Source organism: Procambarus clarkii, chromosome 2 (genome assembly GCF_040958095.1).
Source record: "Procambarus clarkii isolate CNS0578487 chromosome 2, FALCON_Pclarkii_2.0, whole genome shotgun sequence".
NCBI classification, from domain to species: Eukaryota; Metazoa; Arthropoda; class Malacostraca; order Decapoda; family Cambaridae; genus Procambarus; species Procambarus clarkii.
The window spans coordinates 8,382,098-8,401,466 of record NC_091151.1 but is presented as its reverse complement, the minus strand read 5'-3'; positions in this window follow the sequence as shown (position 1 = coordinate 8,401,466).

Below are 19,369 nucleotides of genomic sequence, written 5' to 3'. Positions count from 1 at the left end.
AAATTTCCGACATTTCAGACATTTTGAAAACTGCAGGGGGGTTTGGTCAAAATTTGACCCATCGCCGTTTTCAGTAATTGGCATTTTTTCGGTATAAAAAGTCGTAATTTGAAACTGAAAATAGGTGCAGAGAGTCAGGATTCGGATAAAAAATCACGCTCAGGAGTCAAATTTCCGACATTTCCGACATTTTGAAAACTGCAGGGGGGTTAGGGCAAAATATGACCCATCGCCGTTTTCAGTAATTGGCATATTTTCGGTATAAAAAGTCGTAATTTGAAACTGAAAATAGGTGCAGAGTCAGAATTCGGATAAAAAATCACGCTCAGGAGTCAAATTTCCGACATTTCAAAAACTGCAGGGGGGTTTGGGCAAAATATGACCCATCGTCGTTTTCAGTAATTGGCATATTTTCGGTATGAAACGTCGTAATTTGAAACTGAAAATAGGGGCCGAGATTCAGAATTCGGATAAAAAACCACGCTCTGGAGTCAAATTTCCGACATTTCAAAAACTGCAGGGGGGTTTGGGCAAAATATGACCCATCGTCGTTTTCAGTAATTGGCATATTTTCGGTATGAAACGTCGTAATTTGAAACTTAAAATAACTGCAGAGAGTCAGAATTCGGCTCAAAAATCACGCTCAGGAGTCAAATTTTCGACATTTCAGACATTTTAAAAACTGCTGGGGGTTTGGGCTAAATATGACCCATCGCCGTTTTCAGTAATTGGCATATTTTCGGTATGAAACGTCGTAATTTGAAACTGAAAATACGTGCAGAGAGTCATATTTCGGCTCAAAAATCACGCTCAGGAGTCAAATTTACGACATTTCAGACATATTAAAAACTGAAGGGGGGTTTGGGCTAGATATGACCCATCGCCGATTTCAGTAATTGGCATATTTTCGGAATGAAACGTGGTAATTTGAAACTGAAAAAAGGTGCAGAGAGTCAGAATTCGGCTCAAAAATTACGCTCAGGAGTCAAATTTCCGACATTTCAGACATTTTGAAAACTGCAGGGGGGTTTGGGCAAAATTTGACCCAACCCCGTTTTCAGTAATTGGCATTTTTTCGGTATAAAAAGTCGTAATTTGAAACTGAAAATAGGTGCAGAGAGTCAGAATTCGGATAAAAAATAACACTCAATAGTCAAATTTCCGACATTTCAGACATTTTGAAAACTGCAGGGGGGTTTGGGCAAAATATGACCCATCGCCGTTTTCAGTTATTGGCATATTTTCGGTATAAAAAGTCGTAATTTGAAACTGAAAATAGGTGCAGAGAGTCAGAATTCGGATAAAAAATCACGCTCAGGAGTCAAATTTCCGACATTTCAGACATTTTGAAAACTGCAGGGGGGTTTGGGCAAAATATGACCCGTCGATGTTTACAGTAATTGGCATATTTTCGGTATGAAACGTCGTAATTTGAAACTGAAAATAGGTGCAAAGATTCAGAATTCGGCTCAAAAATCACGCTCAGGAGTCAAATTTACGACATTTCAGACATTTTGAAAACTGTAGGGGGATTTTGACAAAATATGACCTATCACCGTTTACAGTAATTGGCATATTTTCGGTATGAAACGTCGTAATTTGAAACTGAAAATAGGGGCCGAGAGTCAGAATTCGGATAAAAAATCACGCTCTGGAGTCAAATTTCCGACATTTCAGACATTTTAAAAACTGCTGGGGGTTTGGGCTAAATATGACCCATCGCCGTTTTCAGTAATTGGCATATTTTCGGTATGAAACGTCGTAATTTGAAACTTAAAATAACTGCAGAGAGTCAGAATTCGGCTCAAAAATCACGCTCAGGAGTCAAATTTTCGACATTTCAGACATTTTAAAAACTGCTGGGGGTTTGGGCTAAATATGACCCATCGCCGTTTTCAGTAATTGGCATATTTTCGGTATGAAACGTCGTAATTTGAAACTGAAAATACGTGCAGAGAGTCATATTTCGGCTCAAAAATCACGCTCAGGAGTCAAATTTACGACATTTCAGACATATTAAAAACTGAAGGGGGGTTTGGGCTAAATATGACCCATCGCCGATTTCAGTAATTGGCATATTTTCGGAATGAAACATGGTAATTTGAAACTGAAAAAAGGTGCAGAGAGTCAGAATTCGGCTCAAAAATCACGCTCAGGAGTCAAATTTCCGACATTTCAGACATTTTGAAAACTGCAGGGGGGTTTGGGCAAAATTTGACCCAACCCCGTTTTCAGTAATTGGCATTTTTCGGTATAAAAAGTCGTAATTTGAAACTGAAAATAGGTGCAGAGAGTCAGAATTCGGATAAAAAATAACACTCAAGAGTCAAATTTCCGACATTTCAGGCATTTTGAAAACTGCAGGGGGGTTTGGGCAAAATATAACCCGTCGCTGTTTACAGTAATTGGCATATTTTCGGAATGAAACGTCGTAATTTGAAACTTAAAATAGGTACAGAGAGTCAGAATTCGGATAAAAAATCAAGCTCAGGAGACAAATTTCCGACATTTCAGACATTTTAAAAACTGCAAAGGGGTTTGGGCAAAATATGACCCGTCGCCGTTTACAGTAATTGGCATATTTTCGGTATGAAACGTTGTAATTTGAAACTTAAAATAGGTGCAGAGAGTCAGAATTCAGCTCAAAAATCACGCTCAGGAGTCAAATTTCCGACATTTCAGACATTTTAAAAACTGCATGGGGGTTTGGGCTAAATATGACCCATCGCCGTTTACAGTAATTGGCATATTTTCGGTATGAAACGTCGTAATTTGAAACTGAAAATACGTGCAAAAAGTCAGATTTCGGCTCAAAAATCACGCTCAGGAGTCAAATTTACGACATTTCAGACATTAAAAACTGCAGGGGGGTTTGGGCAAAATATGACCCATCGCCGTTTTCAGTAATTGGCATATTTTCGGTATGAAACGTCGTAATTTGAAAATGAAAATAGGTGCCGAGAGTCAGAATTCGGATAAAAAATCACGCTCTGGAGTCAAATTTCCGACATTTCAGACATTTAAAAAACTGCAGGGGGGTTTGGGCTAAATATGTCCCATCGCCGTTTTCAGTAATTGGCATATTTTCGGTATGAAACGTCGTAATTTGAAACTGAAAATAGGTGCAGAGAGTCAGAATTCGGCTCAAAAATCACGCTCAGGAGTCAAATTTCCGACATTTCAGACATTTTGAAAACTGCAGGGGGGTTTGGGCAAAATATGACCCGTCGCTGTTTAGAGTAATTGGCATATTTTCGGTATGAAACGTCGTAATTTGAAACTGAAAATAGGTGCAGAGAGTCAGAATACGGTTCAAAAATCACGCTCAGGAGTCAAATTTCCGACATTTCAGACATTTTAAAAACTGCAGGGGGGTTTGGGCTAAATATGACCCATCGCCGTTTTCAGTAATTGGCGTATTTTCGGTATGAAACGTCGTAATTTGAAACTGAAAATACGTGCAGAGAGTCAGATTTCGGCTCAAAAATCACGCCCAGGAGTCAAATTTACGACATTTCAGACATTTGAAAAACTGAAGGGGGGTTTTGGCTAAATATGACCCATCGCCGATTTCAGTAATTGGCATATTTTCGGTATGAAACGTTATAATTTGAAACTGAAAATAGGTGCAGAGAGTCAGAATTCGGCTCAAAAACCACGCTCAGGAGTAAAATTTCCGACATTTCAGACATTTTGAAAACTGCAGGGGGGTTTGGGCAAAATATGACCCATCGCCGTTTACAGTAATTGGCATATTTTCAATATGAAACGTCGTAATTTGAAACTGAAAATAGGTGCAGAGAGTTAGAATTCCGCTCAAAAATCACGCTCAGGAGTCAAATTTCCGACATTTCAGACATTTTGAAAATTGCAGGGGGGTTTGGTGAAAATTTGACCCATCGCCGTTTTCAGTAATTGGCATATTTTCGGTATAAAAAGGCTTAATTTGAAACTGAAAATAGGTGCAGAGAGTCAGAATTCGGGTAAAAAATAACACTCAAGAGTCAAATTTCCGACATTTCAGACATTTTGAAAACTGCAGGGGGGGTTGGGCAAAATATGACCCATCGCCGTTTTCAGTAATTGGCATATTTTCGGTATAAAAAGTCTTAATTTGAAACTGAAAATAGGTGCAGAGAGTCAGAATTCGGATAAAAAATCACGCTCAGGAGACAAATTTCCGACATTTCAGACATTTTAAAAACTGCAGGGGGGTTTGGGCAAAATATGACCCGTCGACGTTTACAGTAATTGGCATATTTTCGGTATGAAACGTTGTAATTTGAAACTGAAAATAGGTGCAGAGAGTCAGAATTCGGCTCAAAAATCACGCTCAGGAGTCAAATTTCCGACATTTCAGACATTTTAAAAACTGCATGGGGGTTTGGGCTAAATATGACCCATCGCCGTTTACAGTAATTGGCATATTTTCGTTATGAAACGTCGTAATTTGAAACTGAAAATACGTGCAGAGAGTCAGATTTCGGCTCAAAAATCACGCTCAGGAGTCAAATTTACGACATTTCAGACATTTTGAAAACTGCAGGGGGGTTTGGGCAAAATATGACCCGTCGCTGTTTAGAGTAATTGGCATATTTTCGGTATGAAACGTCGTAATTTGAAACTGAAAATAGGTGCAGAGAGTCAGAATTCGGTTCAAAAATCACGCTCAGGAGTCAAATTTCCGACATTTCAGACATTTTAAAAACTGCAGGGGGGTTTGGTCAAAATTTGACCCATCGCCGTTTTCAGTAATTGGCATTTTTTCGGTATAAAAAGTCGTAATTTGAAACTGAAAATAGGTGCAGAGAGTCAGAATTCGGATAAAAAATCACGCTTAGGAGTCAAATTTCCGACATTTCAGACATTTTGAAAACTGCAGGGGGGTTAGGGCAAAATATGACCCATCGCCGTTTTCAGTAATTGGCATATTTTCGGTATAAAAAGTCGTAATTTGAAACTGAAAATAGGTGCAGAGAGTCAGAATTCGGATAAAAAATCACACTCAGGAGTCAAATTTCCGACATTTCAGACATTTTGAAAACTGCAGGGGGGTTTGGGCAAAATATGACCCGTCGATGTTTACAGTAATTGGCATATTTTTGGTATGAAACGTCGTAATTTGAAACTGAAAATAGGTGCAGAGATTCAGAATTCGGCTCAAAAATCACGCTCAGGAGTCAAACTTACTACATTTCAGACATTTTGAAAACTGTAGGGGGATTTTGACAAAATATGACCAATCACCGTTTACAGTAATTGGCATATTTTCGGTATGAAACGTCGTAATTTGAAACTGAAAATAGGGGCCGAGAGTCAGAATTCGGATAAAAAATCACGCTCTGGAGTCAAATTTCCGACATTTCAAAAACTGCAGGGGGGTTTGGGCAAAATATGACCCATCGCCGTTTTCAGTAATTGGCATATTTTCGGTATGAAACGTCGTAATTTGAAACTTAAAATAACTGCAGAGAGTCAGAATTCGGCTCAAAAATCACGCTCAGGAGTCAAATTTCAGACATTTCAGACATTTTAAAAACTGCAGGGGGGTTTGGGCAAAATATGACCCGTCGCTGTTTAGAGTAATTGGCATATTTTCGGTATGAAACGTCGTAATTTGAAACTGAAAATAGGTGCAGAGAGTCAGAATTCGGTTCAAAAATCACGCTCAGGAGTCAAATTTCCGACATTTCAGACATTTTAAAAACTGCAGGGGGGTTTGGGGGTTAATATGACCCATCGCCGATTTCAGTAATTGGCATATTTTCGGTATGAAACGTGGTAATTTGAAACTGAAAAAAGGTGCAGAGAGTCAGAATTCGTCTCAAAAATCACGCTCAGGAGTCAAATTTCCGACATTTCAGACATTTTGAAAACTGCAGGGGGGTTTGGGCAAAATATGACCCATCGCCGTTTACAGTAATTGGTATATTTTCAATATGAAACGTCGTAATTTGAAACTGAAAAAAGGTGCAGAGAGTTAGAATTCCGCACAAAAATCACGCTCTGGAGTCAAATTTCCGACATTTCAGACATTTTGAAAACTGCAGGGGGGTTTGGTCAAAATTTGACCCATCGCCGTTTTCAGTAATTGGCATTTTTTCGGTATAAAAAGTCGTAATTTGAAACTGAAAATAGGTGCAGAGAGTCAGGATTCGGATAAAAAATCACGCTCAGGAGTTAAATTTCCGACATTTCCGACATTTTGAAAACTGCAGGGGGGTTAGGGCAAAATATGACCCATCGCCGTTTTCAGTAATTGGCATATTTTCGGTATAAAAAGTCTTAATTTGAAACTGAAAATAGGTGCAGAGAGTCAGAATTCGGGTAAAAAATAACACTCAAGAGTCAAATTTCCGACATTTCAGACATTTTGAAAACTGCAGGGGGGGTTGGGCAAAATATGACCCATCGCCGTTTTCAGTAATTGGCATATTTTCGGTATAAAAAGTCTTAATTTGAAACTGAAAATAGGTGCAGAGAGTCAGAATTCGGATAAAAAATCACGCTCAGGAGACAAATTTCCGACATTTCAGACATTTTAAAAACTGCAGGGGGGTTTGGGCAAAATATGACCCGTCGACGTTTACAGTAATTGGCATATTTTCGGTATGAAACGTTGTAATTTGAAACTGAAAATAGGTGCAGAGAGTCAGAATTCTGCTCAAAAATCACGCTCAGGAGTCAAATTTCCGACATTTCAGACATTTTAAAAACTGCATGGGGGTTTGGGCTAAATATGACCCATCGCCGTTTACAGTAATTGGCATATTTTCGGTATGAAACGTCGTAATTTGAAACTGAAAATACGTGCAGAGAGTCAGATTTCGGCTCAAAAATCACGCTCAGGAGTCAAATTTACGACATTTCAGACATTTTGAAAACTGCAGGGGGGTTTGGGCAAAATATGACCCGTCGCTGTTTAGAGTAATTGGCATATTTTCGGTATGAAACGTCGTAATTTGAAACTGAAAATAGGTGCAGAGAGTCAGAATTCGGTTCAAAAATCACGCTCAGGAGTCAAATTTCCGACATTTCAGACATTTTAAAAACTGCAGGGGGGTTTGGTCAAAATTTGACCCATCGCCGTTTTCAGTAATTGGCATTTTTTCGGTATAAAAAGTCGTAATTTGAAACTGAAAATAGGTGCAGAGAGTCAGAATTCGGATAAAAAATCACGCTCAGGAGTCAAATTTCCGACATTTCAGACATTTTGAAAACTGCAGGGGGGTTAGGGCAAAATATGACCCATCGCCGTTTTCAGTAATTGGCATATTTTCGGTATAAAAAGTCGTAATTTGAAACTGAAAATAGGTGCAGAGAGTCAGAATTCGGATAAAAAATCACGCTCAGGAGTCAAATTTCCGACATTTCAGACATTTTGAAAACTGCAGGGGGGTTTGGGCAAAATATGACCCGTCGATGTTTACAGTAATTAGCATATTTTCGGTATGAAACGTCGTAATTTGAAACTGAAAATAGGTGCAGAGATTCAGAATTCGGCTCAAAAATCACGCTCAGGAGTCAAATTTACTACATTTCAGACATTTTGAAAACTGTAGGGGGATTTTGACAAAATATGACCAATCACCGTTTACAGTAATTGGCATATTTTCGGTATGAAACGTCGTAATTTGAAACTGAAAATAGGGGCCGAGAGTCAGAATTCGGATAAAAAATCACGCTCTGGAGTCAAATTTGCGACATTTCAAAAACTGCAGGGGGGTTTGGGCAAAATATGACCCATCGCCGTTTTCAGTAATTGGCATATTTTCGGTATGAAACGTCGTAATTTGAAACTTAAAATAACTGCAGAGAGTCAGAATTCGGCTCAAAAATCACGCTCAGGAGTCAAATTTCCGACATTTCAGACATTTTAAAAACTGCAGGGGGGTTTGGGCAAAATATGACCCGTCGCTGTTTAGAGTAATTGGCATATTTTCGGTATGAAACGTCGTAATTTGAAACTGAAAATAGGTGCAGAGAGTCAGAATTCGGTTCAAAAATCACGCTCAGGAGTCAAATTTCCGACATTTCAGACATTTTGAAAACTGCAGGGGGGTTTGGGCAAAATATGACCCATCGCCATTTTCAGTAATTGGCATATTTTCGGTAAAAAAAGTCGTAATTTGAAACTTAAAATAGGGGCAGAGAGTCAGAATTCGGATAAAAAATCACGCTCAGGAGTCAAATTTCCGACATTTCAGGCATTTTGAAAACTGCAGGGGGGTTTGGGCAAAATATAACCCGTCACTGTTTACAGTAATTGGCATATTTTTGGTATGAAACGTCGTAATTTGAAACTGAAAATAATTGCAGAGAGTCAGGATTCGGATAAAAAATCACGCTCAGGAGTCAAATTTCCGACATTTCAGACATTTTAAAAACTGCGGGGGGATTTGGCTAAATATGACCCATCGCCGATTTCAGTAATTGGCATATTTTCGGTATGAAACGTTATAATTTGAAACTGAAAATAGGTGCAGAGAGTCAGAATTCGGCTCAAAAATCACGCTCAGGAGTAAAATTTCCGACATTTCAGACATTTTGAAAACTGCAGGGGGGTTTGGGCAAAATATGACCCATCGCCGTTTACAGTAATTGGCATATTTTCAATATGAAACGTTGTAATTTCAAACTGAAAATAGGTGCAGAGAGTTAGAATTCCGCTCAAAAATCACGCTCAGGAGTCAAATTTCCGACATTTCAGACATTTTGAAAACTGCAGGGGGGTTTGGTCAAAATTTGACCCATCGCCGTTTTCAGTAATTGGCATATTTTCGGTATAAAAAGTCTTAATTTGAAACTGAAAATAGGTGCAGAGAGTCAGAATTCGAGTAAAAAATAACACTCAAGAGTCAAATTTCCGACATTTCAGACATTTTGAAAACTGCAGGGGGGGTTGGGCAAAATATGACCCATCGCCGTTTTCAGTAATTGGCATATTTTCGGTATAAAAAGTCTTAATTTGAAACTGAAAATAGGTGCAGAGAGTCAGAATTCGGATAAAAAATCACGCTCAGGAGACAAATTTCCGACATTTCAGACATTTTAAAAACTGCAGGGGGATTTGGGCAAAATATGACCCGTCGACGTTTACAGTAATTGGCATATTTTCGGTATGAAACGTTGTAATTTGAAACTGAAAATAGGTGCAGAGAGTCAGAATTCGCCTCAAAAATCACGCTCAGGAGTCAAATTTCCGACATTTTAGACATTTTAAAAACTGCATGGGGGTTTGGGCTAAATATGACCCATCGCCGTTTACAGTAATTGGCATATTTTCGGTATGAAACGTCGTAATTTGAAACTGAAAATACGTGCAGAGAGTCATATTTCGGCTCAAAAATCACGCTCACGAGTCAAATTTACGACATTTCAGACATTTTGAAAACTGCAGGGGGGTTTGGGCAAAATATGACCCGTCGCTGTTTAGAGTAATTGGCATATTTTCGGTATGAAACGTCGTAATTTGAAACTGAAAATAGGTGCAGAGAGTCAGAATTCGGTTCAAAAATCACGCACAGGAGTCAAATTTCCGACATTTCAGACATTTTAAAAACTGCAGGGGGGTTTGGTCAAAATTTGACCCATCGCCGTTTTCAGTAATTGGCATTTTTTTCGGTATAAAAAGTCGTAATTTGAAACTGAAAATAGGTGCAGAGAGTCAGAATTCGGCTCAAAAATCACGCTCAGGAGTCAAATTTACGACATTTCAGACATTTTGAAAACTGTAGGGGGATTTTGACAAAATATGACCAATCACCGTTTACAGTAATTGGCATATTTTCGGTATGAAATGTCGTAATTTGAAACTGAAAATAGGGGCCGAGAGTCAGAATTCGGATAAAAAATCACGCTCTGGAGTCAAATTTCCGACATTTCAAAAACTGCAGGGGGGTTTGGGCAAAATATGACCCATCGCCGTTTTCAGTAATTGGCATATTTTCGGTATGAAACGTCGTAATTTGAAACTTAAAATAACTGCAGAGAGTCAGAATTCGGCTCAAAAATCACGCTCAGGAGTCAAATTTCCGACATTTCAGACATTTTAAAAACTGCAGGGGGGTTTGGGCTAAATATGACCCATCGCCGATTTCAGTAATTGGCATATTTTCGGTATGAAACGTGGTAATTTGAAACTGAAAAAAGGTGCAGAGAGTCAGAATTCGGCTCAAAAATCACGCTCAGGAGTCAAATTTCCGACATTTACGACATTTTGAAAACTGCAGGGGGGTTTGGGCAAAATATGACCCATCGCCGTTTACAGTAATTGGTATATTTTCAATATGAAACGTCGTAATTTGAAACTGAAAAAAGGTGCTGAGAGTTAGAATTCCGCTCAAAAATCACGCTCAGGAGTAAAATTTCCGACATTTCAGACATTTTGAAAACTGCAGGGGGGTTTGGTCAAAATTTGACCCATCGCCGTTTTCAGTAATTGGCATTTTTTCGGTATAAAAAGTCGTAATTTGAAACTGAAAATAGGTGCAGAGAGTCAGGATTCGGATAAAAAATCACGCTCAGGAGTCAAATTTCCGACATTTCCGACATTTTGAAAACTGCAGGGGGGTTAGGGCAAAATATGACCCATCGCCGTTTTCAGTAATTGGCATATTTTCGGTATAAAAAGTCGTAATTTGAAACTGAAAATAGGTGCAGAGAGTCAGAATTCGGATAAAAAATCACGCTCAGGAGTCAAATTTACTACATTTCAGACATTTTGAAAACTGTAGGGGGATTTTGACAAAATATGACCTATCACCGTTTACAGTAATTGGCATATTTTCGGTATGAAACGTCGTAATTTGAAACTGAAAATAGGGGCAGAGAGTCAGAATTCGGATAAAAAATCACGCTCTGGAGTCAAATTTCCGACATTTCAAAAACTGCAGGGGGGTTTGGGCAAAATATGACCCATCGCCGTTTTCAGTAATTGGCATATTTTCGGTATGAAACGTCGTAATTTGAAATTTAAAATAACTGCAGAGAGTCAGAATTCGGCTCAAAAATCACGCTCAGGAGTCAAATTTTCGACATTTCAGACATTTTGAAAACTGCAGGGGGGTTTGGGCAAAATATGACCCATCGCCATTTTCAGTAATTGGCATATTTTCGGTATAAAAAGTCGTAATTTGAAACTTAAAATAGGGGCAGAGAGTCAGAATTCGGATGAAAAATCATGCTCAGGAGTCAAATTTCCGACATTTCAGGCATTTTGAAAACTGCAGGGGGGTTTGGGCAAAATATAACCCGTCGCTGTTTACAGTAATTGGCATATTTTCGGTATGAAACGTCGTAATTTGAAACTGAAAATAGGTGCAGAGAGTCAGGATTCGGATAAAAAATCACGCTCAGGAGTCAAATTTCCGACATTTCAGACATTTTAAAAACTGCGGGGGGTTTGGGCTAAATATGACCCATCGCCGTTTTCAGTAATTGGCATATTTTCGGTATGAAACGTCGTAATTTGAAACTGAAAATAGGTGCAGAGAGTCAGATTTCGGCTCAAAAATCACGCTCAGGAGTCAAATTTCCGACATTTCAGACATTTTGAAAACTGCAGGGGGGTTTGGGCAAAATATGACCCGTCGATGTTTACAGTAATTGGCATATTTTCGGTATGAAACGTCGTAATTTGAAACTGAAAATAGGTGCAGAGATTCAGAATTCGGCTCAAAAATCACGCTCAGGAGTCAAATTTACTACATTTCAGACATTTTGAAAACTGTAGGGGGATTTTGACAAAATATGACCTATCACCGTTTACAGTAATTGGCATATTTTCGGTATGAAACGTCGTAATTTGAAACTGAAAATAGGGGCCGAGAGTCAGAATTCGGATAAAAAATCACGCTCTGGAGTCAAATTTCCGACATTTCAAAAACTGCAGGGGGGTTTGGGCAAAATATGACCCATCGCCGTTTTCAGTAATTGGCATATTTTCGGTATGAAACGTCGTAATTTGAAACTGAAAATAGGTGCAGAGAGTCAGGATTCGGATAAAAAATCACGCTCAGGAGTCAAATTTCCGACATTTCAGACATTTTAAAAACTGCGGGGGGTTTGGGCTAAATATGACCCATCGCCGTTTTCAGTAATTGGCATATTTTCGGTATGAAACGTCGTAATTTGAAACTGAAAATACGTGCAGAGAGTCAGATTTCGGCTCAAAAATCACGCTCAGGAGTCAAATTTACGACATTTCAGAAATATTAAAAACTGAAGGGGGGTTTGGGCTAAATATGACCCATCGCCGATTTCAGTAATTGGCATATTTTCGGAATGAAACGTGGTAATTTGAAACTGAAAAAAGGTGCAGAGTCAGAATTCGGCTCAAAAATCACGCTCAGGAGTCAAATTTCCGACATTTGAGACATTTTGAAAACTGCAGGGGGGTTTGGCAAAATTTGACCCATCGCCGTTTTCAGTAATTGGCATTTTTTCGGTATAAAAAGTCGTAATTTGAAACTGAAAATAGGTGCAGAGAGTCAGAATTCGGATAAAAAATAACACTCAAGAGTCAAATTTCCGACATTTCAGACATTTTGAAAACTGCAGGGGTGTTTGGGCAAAATATGACCCATCGCCGTTTTCAGTAATTGGCATATTTTCGGTATGAAACGTCGTAATTTGAAACTGAAAATAGGTGCCGAGAGTCAGAATTCGGCTCAAAAATCACGCTCTGGAGTCAAATTTCCGACATTTCAGACATTTTGAAAACTGAAGGGGGGTTTGGGCAAAATATGACCCGTCGCTGTTTAGAGTAATTGGCATATTTTCGGTATGAAACGTCGTAATTTTTGAAACTGAAAATAGGTGCAGAGAGTCAGAATTCGGTTCAAAAATCACGCTCAGGAGTCAAATTTCCGATATTTCAGACATTTTAAAAACTGCAGGGGGGTTTGGGCTAAATATGACCCATCGCCGTTTTCAGTAATTGGCGTATTTTCGGTATGGAACGTCGTAATTTGAAACTGAAAATACGTGCAGAGAGTCAGAATTCGGCTCAAAAATCACGCTCAGGAGTCAAATTTACGACATTTCAGACATTTTAAAAACTGAAGGGGGGTTTTGGCTAAATATGACCCATCGCCGATTTCAGTAATTGGCATATTTTCGGTATGAAACGTGGTAATTTGAAACTGAAAATAGGTGCAGAGAGTCAGAATTCGGCTCAAAAATTACGCTCAGGAGTCAAATTTCCGACATTTCAGACATTTTGAAAACTGCAGGGGGGTTTGGGCAAAATATGACCCATCGCCGTTTACAGTAATTGGCATATTTTCAATATGAAACGTCGTAATTTGAAACTGAAAATAGGTGCAGAGAGTTAGAATTCCGCTCAAAAATCACGCTCAGGAGTCAAATTTCCGACATTTCAGACATTTTGAAAACTGCAGGGGGGTTTGGTCAAAATTTGACCCATCGCCGTCTTCAGTAATTGGCAGTTTTTCGGTATAAAAAGTCGTAATTTGAAACTGAAAATAGGTGCAGAGAGTCAGAATTCGGATAAAAAATCACGCTCAGGAGTCAAATTTCCGACATTTCAGACATTTTGAAAACTGCAGGGGGGTTAGGGCAAAATATGACCCATCGCCGTTTTCAGTAATTGGCATATTTTCGGTATAAAAAGTCGTAATTTGAAACTGAAAATAGGTGCAGAGAGTCAGAATTCGGATAAAAAATCACGCTCAGGAGTCAAATTTCCGACATTTCAGACATTTTGAAAACTGCAGGGGGGTTTGGGCAAAATATGACCCGTCGATGTTTACAGTAATTGGCATATTTTCGGTATGAAACGTCGTAATTTGAAACTGAAAATAGGTGCAGAGAGTCAGAATTCCGCTCAAAAATCACGCTCAGGAGTCAAATTTCCGACATTTCAGACATTTTAAAAACTGCAGGGGGGTTTGGGCTAAATATGACCCATCGCCGTTTACAGTAATTGGCATATTTTCGGTATGAAACGTCGTAATTTGAAACTGAAAATACGTGCAGAGAGTCAGATTTCGGCTCAAAAATTACGCTCAGGAGTCAAATTTACGACGTTTCAGACATTTTAAAAACTGCAGGGGGGTTTGGGCAAAATATGACCCATCGCCGTTTTCAGTAATTGGCATATTTTCGGTATGAAACGTCGTAAATAAACTGAAAATAGTTTTATTGCCAATAGCCAATTACTGTAAACGGCGATGGGTCATATTTACCCCCAAACCCCCCTGCAGTTTTTAAAATGTCTGAAATGTCGGAAATTTGACTCCTGAGCGTGATTTTTGAGCCGAATTGACTCTCTGCACCTATTTTCAGTTTCAAATTACGACGTTTCATACCAAAAATATGCCAATTACTGTAAACATCGACGGGTCATATTTTGCCCAAACCCCCCTGCAGTTTTCAAAATGTCTGAAATGTCGGAAATTTGACTCCTGAGCGTGATTTCTGAGCCGAATTCTGACTCTCTGCACCTATTTTCAGTTTCAAATTACGACTTTTTATACCGAAAAAATGCCAATTACTGAAAACGGCGATGGGTCAAATTTTGACCAAACCCCCCTGCAGTTTTCAAAATGTCGGAAATTTGACTCCTGAGCGTGATTTTTGAGCAGAATTCTGACTCTCTGCACCTATTTTCAGTTTCAAATTACGACATTTCATACCGAAAATATGCCAATTACTGTAAACGGCGAGGGGTCATATTTTGCCCAAACCCCCTGCAGTTTTAAAATGTCTGAAATGTCAGAAATTTGTCTCCTGAGCGTGATTTTTAATCCGAATTTTGACTGCACCTATTTTCAGTTTCAAATTACGAATTTTTATACCAAAAATATGCCAATTACTGAAAACGGCGATGGGTCATATTTTGCCCAAACCCCCCTGCAGTTTTCAAAATGTCTGAAATGTCGGAAATTTGACTCCTGAGTGTGATTTCTGAGCCGAATTCTGACTCTCTGCACCTATTTTCAGTTTCAAATTACGACGTTTCATACCTAAAATATGCCAATTACTGTAAACAGCGATGGGTCATATTTTCCCCAAACCCCCCTGCAGTTTTCAAAATGTCTGAAATGTCGGAAATTTGACTCCTGAGCGTGATTTCTGAGCCGAATTTTGACTCTCTGCACCTATTTGCAGTTTCAAATTACGACGTTTCATACCGAAAATATGCCAATTACTGTAAACGGCGATGGGTTATATTTTGCCCAAACCCCCCTGCAGTTTTTAAAATGTCTCAAATGTCGGAAATTTGACTCCTGAGCGTGATTTTTGAGCCGAAATCTGACTCTCTGCACCTATTTTCAGTTTCAAATTACAACGTTTCATATTGAAAATATGCCAATTACTGTAAACGGCGACGGGTCATATTTTGCCCAAACCCCCCTGCAGTTTTTAAAATGTCTGAAATGTCGGAAATTTGGCTCCTGAGCCTGATTTTTGAGCCGAATTCTGACTCTCTGCACCTATTTTCAGTTTCAAATTACGACGTTTCATACCGAAAATATGCCAATTACTGTAAACGGCGACGGGTCATATTTTGCCCAAACCCCCCTGCAGTTTTCAAAATGTCTGAAATGTCGGAAATTTGACTCCTGAGCGTGATTTTTTATCCGAATTCTGACTCTCTGCACCTATTTTCAGTTTCAAATTACGACGTTTCATACCGAAAATATGCCAATTACTGTAAACGGCGACGGGTCATATTTTGCCCAGACCCCCCTGCAGTTTTCAAAATGTCTGAAATGTCGGAAATTTGACTCCTGAGCGTGATTTTTGAGCGGAATTCTAACTCTCTGCACCTATTTTCAGTTTCAAATTACGACGTTTCATACCGAACATATGCCAATTACTGTAAACGGCGATGGGTCATATTTTGCCCAAACCTCCTGCAGTTTTCAAAATGTCTGAAATGTCAGAAATTTGACTCCTGAGCGTGATTTTTAATCCGAATTCTGACTCTCTGCACCTATTTTCAGTTTCAAATTACGAACTTTTATATCAAAAATATGCCAATTACTGAAAACGGCGATGGGTCATATTTTGCCCAAACCCCCTGCAGTTTTCAAAATGTCTGAAATGTCGGAAATTTGACTCCTGAGCGTGATTTTTGAGCCGAATTTTGACTCTCTGCACCTATTTTCAGTTTCAAATTACCACGTTTCATACCGAAAATATGCCAATTACTGAAATCGGCGATGGGTCATATTTAGCCCAAACCCCCCTTCAGTTTTTAAAATGTCTGAAATGTCGTAAATTTGACTCCTGAGCGTGATTTTTGAGCCGAAATCTGACTCTCTGCACGTATTTTCAGTTTCAAATTACGACGTTTCACACCGAAAATATGCCAATTACTGAAAACGGCGATGGGTCATATTTTGCCCAAACCCCTTGCAGTTTACAAAATGTCTGAAATGTCGGAAATTTGACTCCTGAGCGTGATTTTTGAGCCGAATTCTGATTCTCTGCACCTATTTTCTGTTTCAAATTACGAATTTTATACCGAAAATATGCCAATTACTGAAAACGGCGATGGGTCATATTTTGCCCAAAACCCCCTGCAGTTTCTAAAATGTCGGAAATTTGACTCCTGAGCATGATTTTTGAGCCGAATTCTGACTCTCTGCACCTATTTTCAGTTTCAATTTACGACGTTTCATACCGAAAATATGCCCATTACTGTCAACGTCGATGGGTCATATTTTGCCCAAACTGCCCTGCAGTTTTCAAAATGTCTGAAATGTCAGAAATTTGACTCCTGAGCGTGATTTTTTATATGAATGCTGACTCTCTGCACCTATTTTCAGTTTCAAACTACAACTTTTTATACCGAAAATATGCCAATTACTGAAAACGGTGATTGGTCATATTTTCCCCAAACCCCCCTGCAGTTTTCAATATGTCTCAAATGTCGGAAATTTGACTCCTGAGCGTGATTTTTGAGCCGAAATCTGACTCTCTGCACCTATTTTCAGTTTCAAATTACTACGTTTCATACCAAAAATATGCCAATTACTGAAAACAGCGATGGGACATATTTTGCCCAAACCCCCCTGCAGTTTTTAAAATGTCTGAAATGTCGTAAATTTGACTCCTGAGCGTGATTTTTGAGCCGAAATCTGACTCTCTGCACGTATTTTCAGTTTCAAATTACGACGTTTCATACCGAAAATATGCCAATTACTGTAAACGGCGATGGGTCATATTTAGCCCAAACCCCCCTGCAGTTATTAAAATGTCGGAAATTTGACTCGTGAGCGTGATTTTTGAGCCGAATTCTGACTCTCTGCACCTATTTTCAGTTTCAAATTACAACGTTTCATATTGAAAATATGCCAATTACTGTAAACGGCGACGGGTCATAATTTGCCCAAACCCCCCTGCAGTTTTTAAAATGTCTGAAATGTCGGAAATTTGGCTCCTGAGCCTGATTTTTGAGCCGAATTCTGACTCTCTGCACCTATTTTCAGTTTCAAATTACGACGTTTCATACCGAAAATATGCCAATTAATGTAAACGGCGACGGGTCATATTTTGCCGAAACCCCCCTGCAGTTTTCAAAATGTCTGAAATGTCGGAAATTTGACTCCTGAGCGTGATTTTTTATCCGAATTCTGACTCTCTGCACCTATTTTCAGTTTCAAATTACGACGTTTCATACCGAAAATATGCCAATTACTGTAAACGGCGACGGGTCATATTTTGCCCAGACCCCCCTGCAGTTTTCAAAATGTCTGAAATGTCGGAAATTTGACTCCTGAGCGTGATTTTTGAGCGGAATTCTAACTCTCTGCACCTATTTTCAGTTTCAAATTACGACTTTTTATACCAAAAATATGCCAATTACTGAAAACGGCGATGGGTAATATTTTGCCCAAACCCCCCTGCAGTTTTAAAATGTCTGAAATGTTGGAAATTTGACTCCAGAGCGTGATTTTTTACCCGAATTCTGACTCTCAGCACCTATTTTCAGTTTCAAATTACGACTTTTTATACCGAAAATATGCAAATTACTGAAAACGGAGATGGGTCATATTTTGACAAAATCCCCCTGCAGTTTTCAAAATGTCTGAAATGTCGGAAATTTGACTCATGAGCGTGATTTTTTATCCGAATTCTGATTCTCTGCACCTATTTTCAGTTTCAAATTACGACTTTTTATACCGAAAAAATGCCAATTACTGAAAACGGCGATGGGTCAAATTTTGACCAAACCCCCCTGCAGTTTTCAAAATGTCGGAAATTTGACTCCTGAGCGTGATTTTTGAGCAGAATTCTGACTCTCTGCACCTATTTTCAGTTTCAAATTACGACATTTCATACCGAAAATATGCCAATTACTGTAAACGGCGAGGGGTCATATTTTGCCAAAACCCCCTGCAGTTTTAAAATGTCTGAAATGTCAGAAATTTGTCTCCTGAGCGTGATTTTTAATCCGAATTTTGACTGCACCTATTTTCAGTTTCAAATTACGAATTTTTATACCAAAAATATGCCAATTACTGAAAACGGCGATGGGTCATATTTTGCCCAAATCCCCCTGCAGTTTTCAAAATGTCTGAAATGTCGGAAATTTGACTCCTGAATGTGATTTCTGAGCCGAATTCTGACTCTCTGCACCTATTTTCAGTTTCAAATTACGACGTTTCATACCTAAAATATGCCAATTACTGTAAACAGCGATGGGTCATATTTTGCCCAAACCCCCCTGCAGTTTTCAAAATGTCTGAAATGTCGGAAATTTGACTCCTGAGCGTGATTTCTGAGCCGAATTTTGACTCTCTGCACCTATTTGCAGTTTCAAATTACGACGTTTCATACCGAAAATATGCCAATTACTGTAAACGGAGATGGGTTATATTTTGCCCAAACCCCCCTGCAGTTTTTAAAATGTCTCAAATGTCGGAAATTTGACTCCTGAGCGTGATTTTTGAGCCGAAATCTGACTCTCTGCACCTATTTTCAGTTTCAAATTACGACGTTTCATACCAAAAATATGCCAATTACTGAAAACAGCGATGGGACATATTTTGCCCAAACCCCCCTGCAGTTTTTAAAATGTCTGAAATGTCGTAAATTTGACTCCTGAACGTGATTTTTGAGCCGAATTCTGACTCTCTGCACCTATTTTCAGTTTCAAATTACAACGTTTCATATTGAAAATATGCCAATTACTGTAAACGGCGACGGGTCATATTTTGCCCAAACCCCCCTGCAGTTTTTAAAATGTCTGAAATGTCGGAAATTTGGCTCCTGAGCCTGATTTTTGAGCCGAATTCTGACTCTCTGCACCTATTTTCAGTTTCAAATTACGACGTTTCATACCGAAAATATGCCAATTACTGTAAACGGCGACGGGTCATATTTTGCCCAA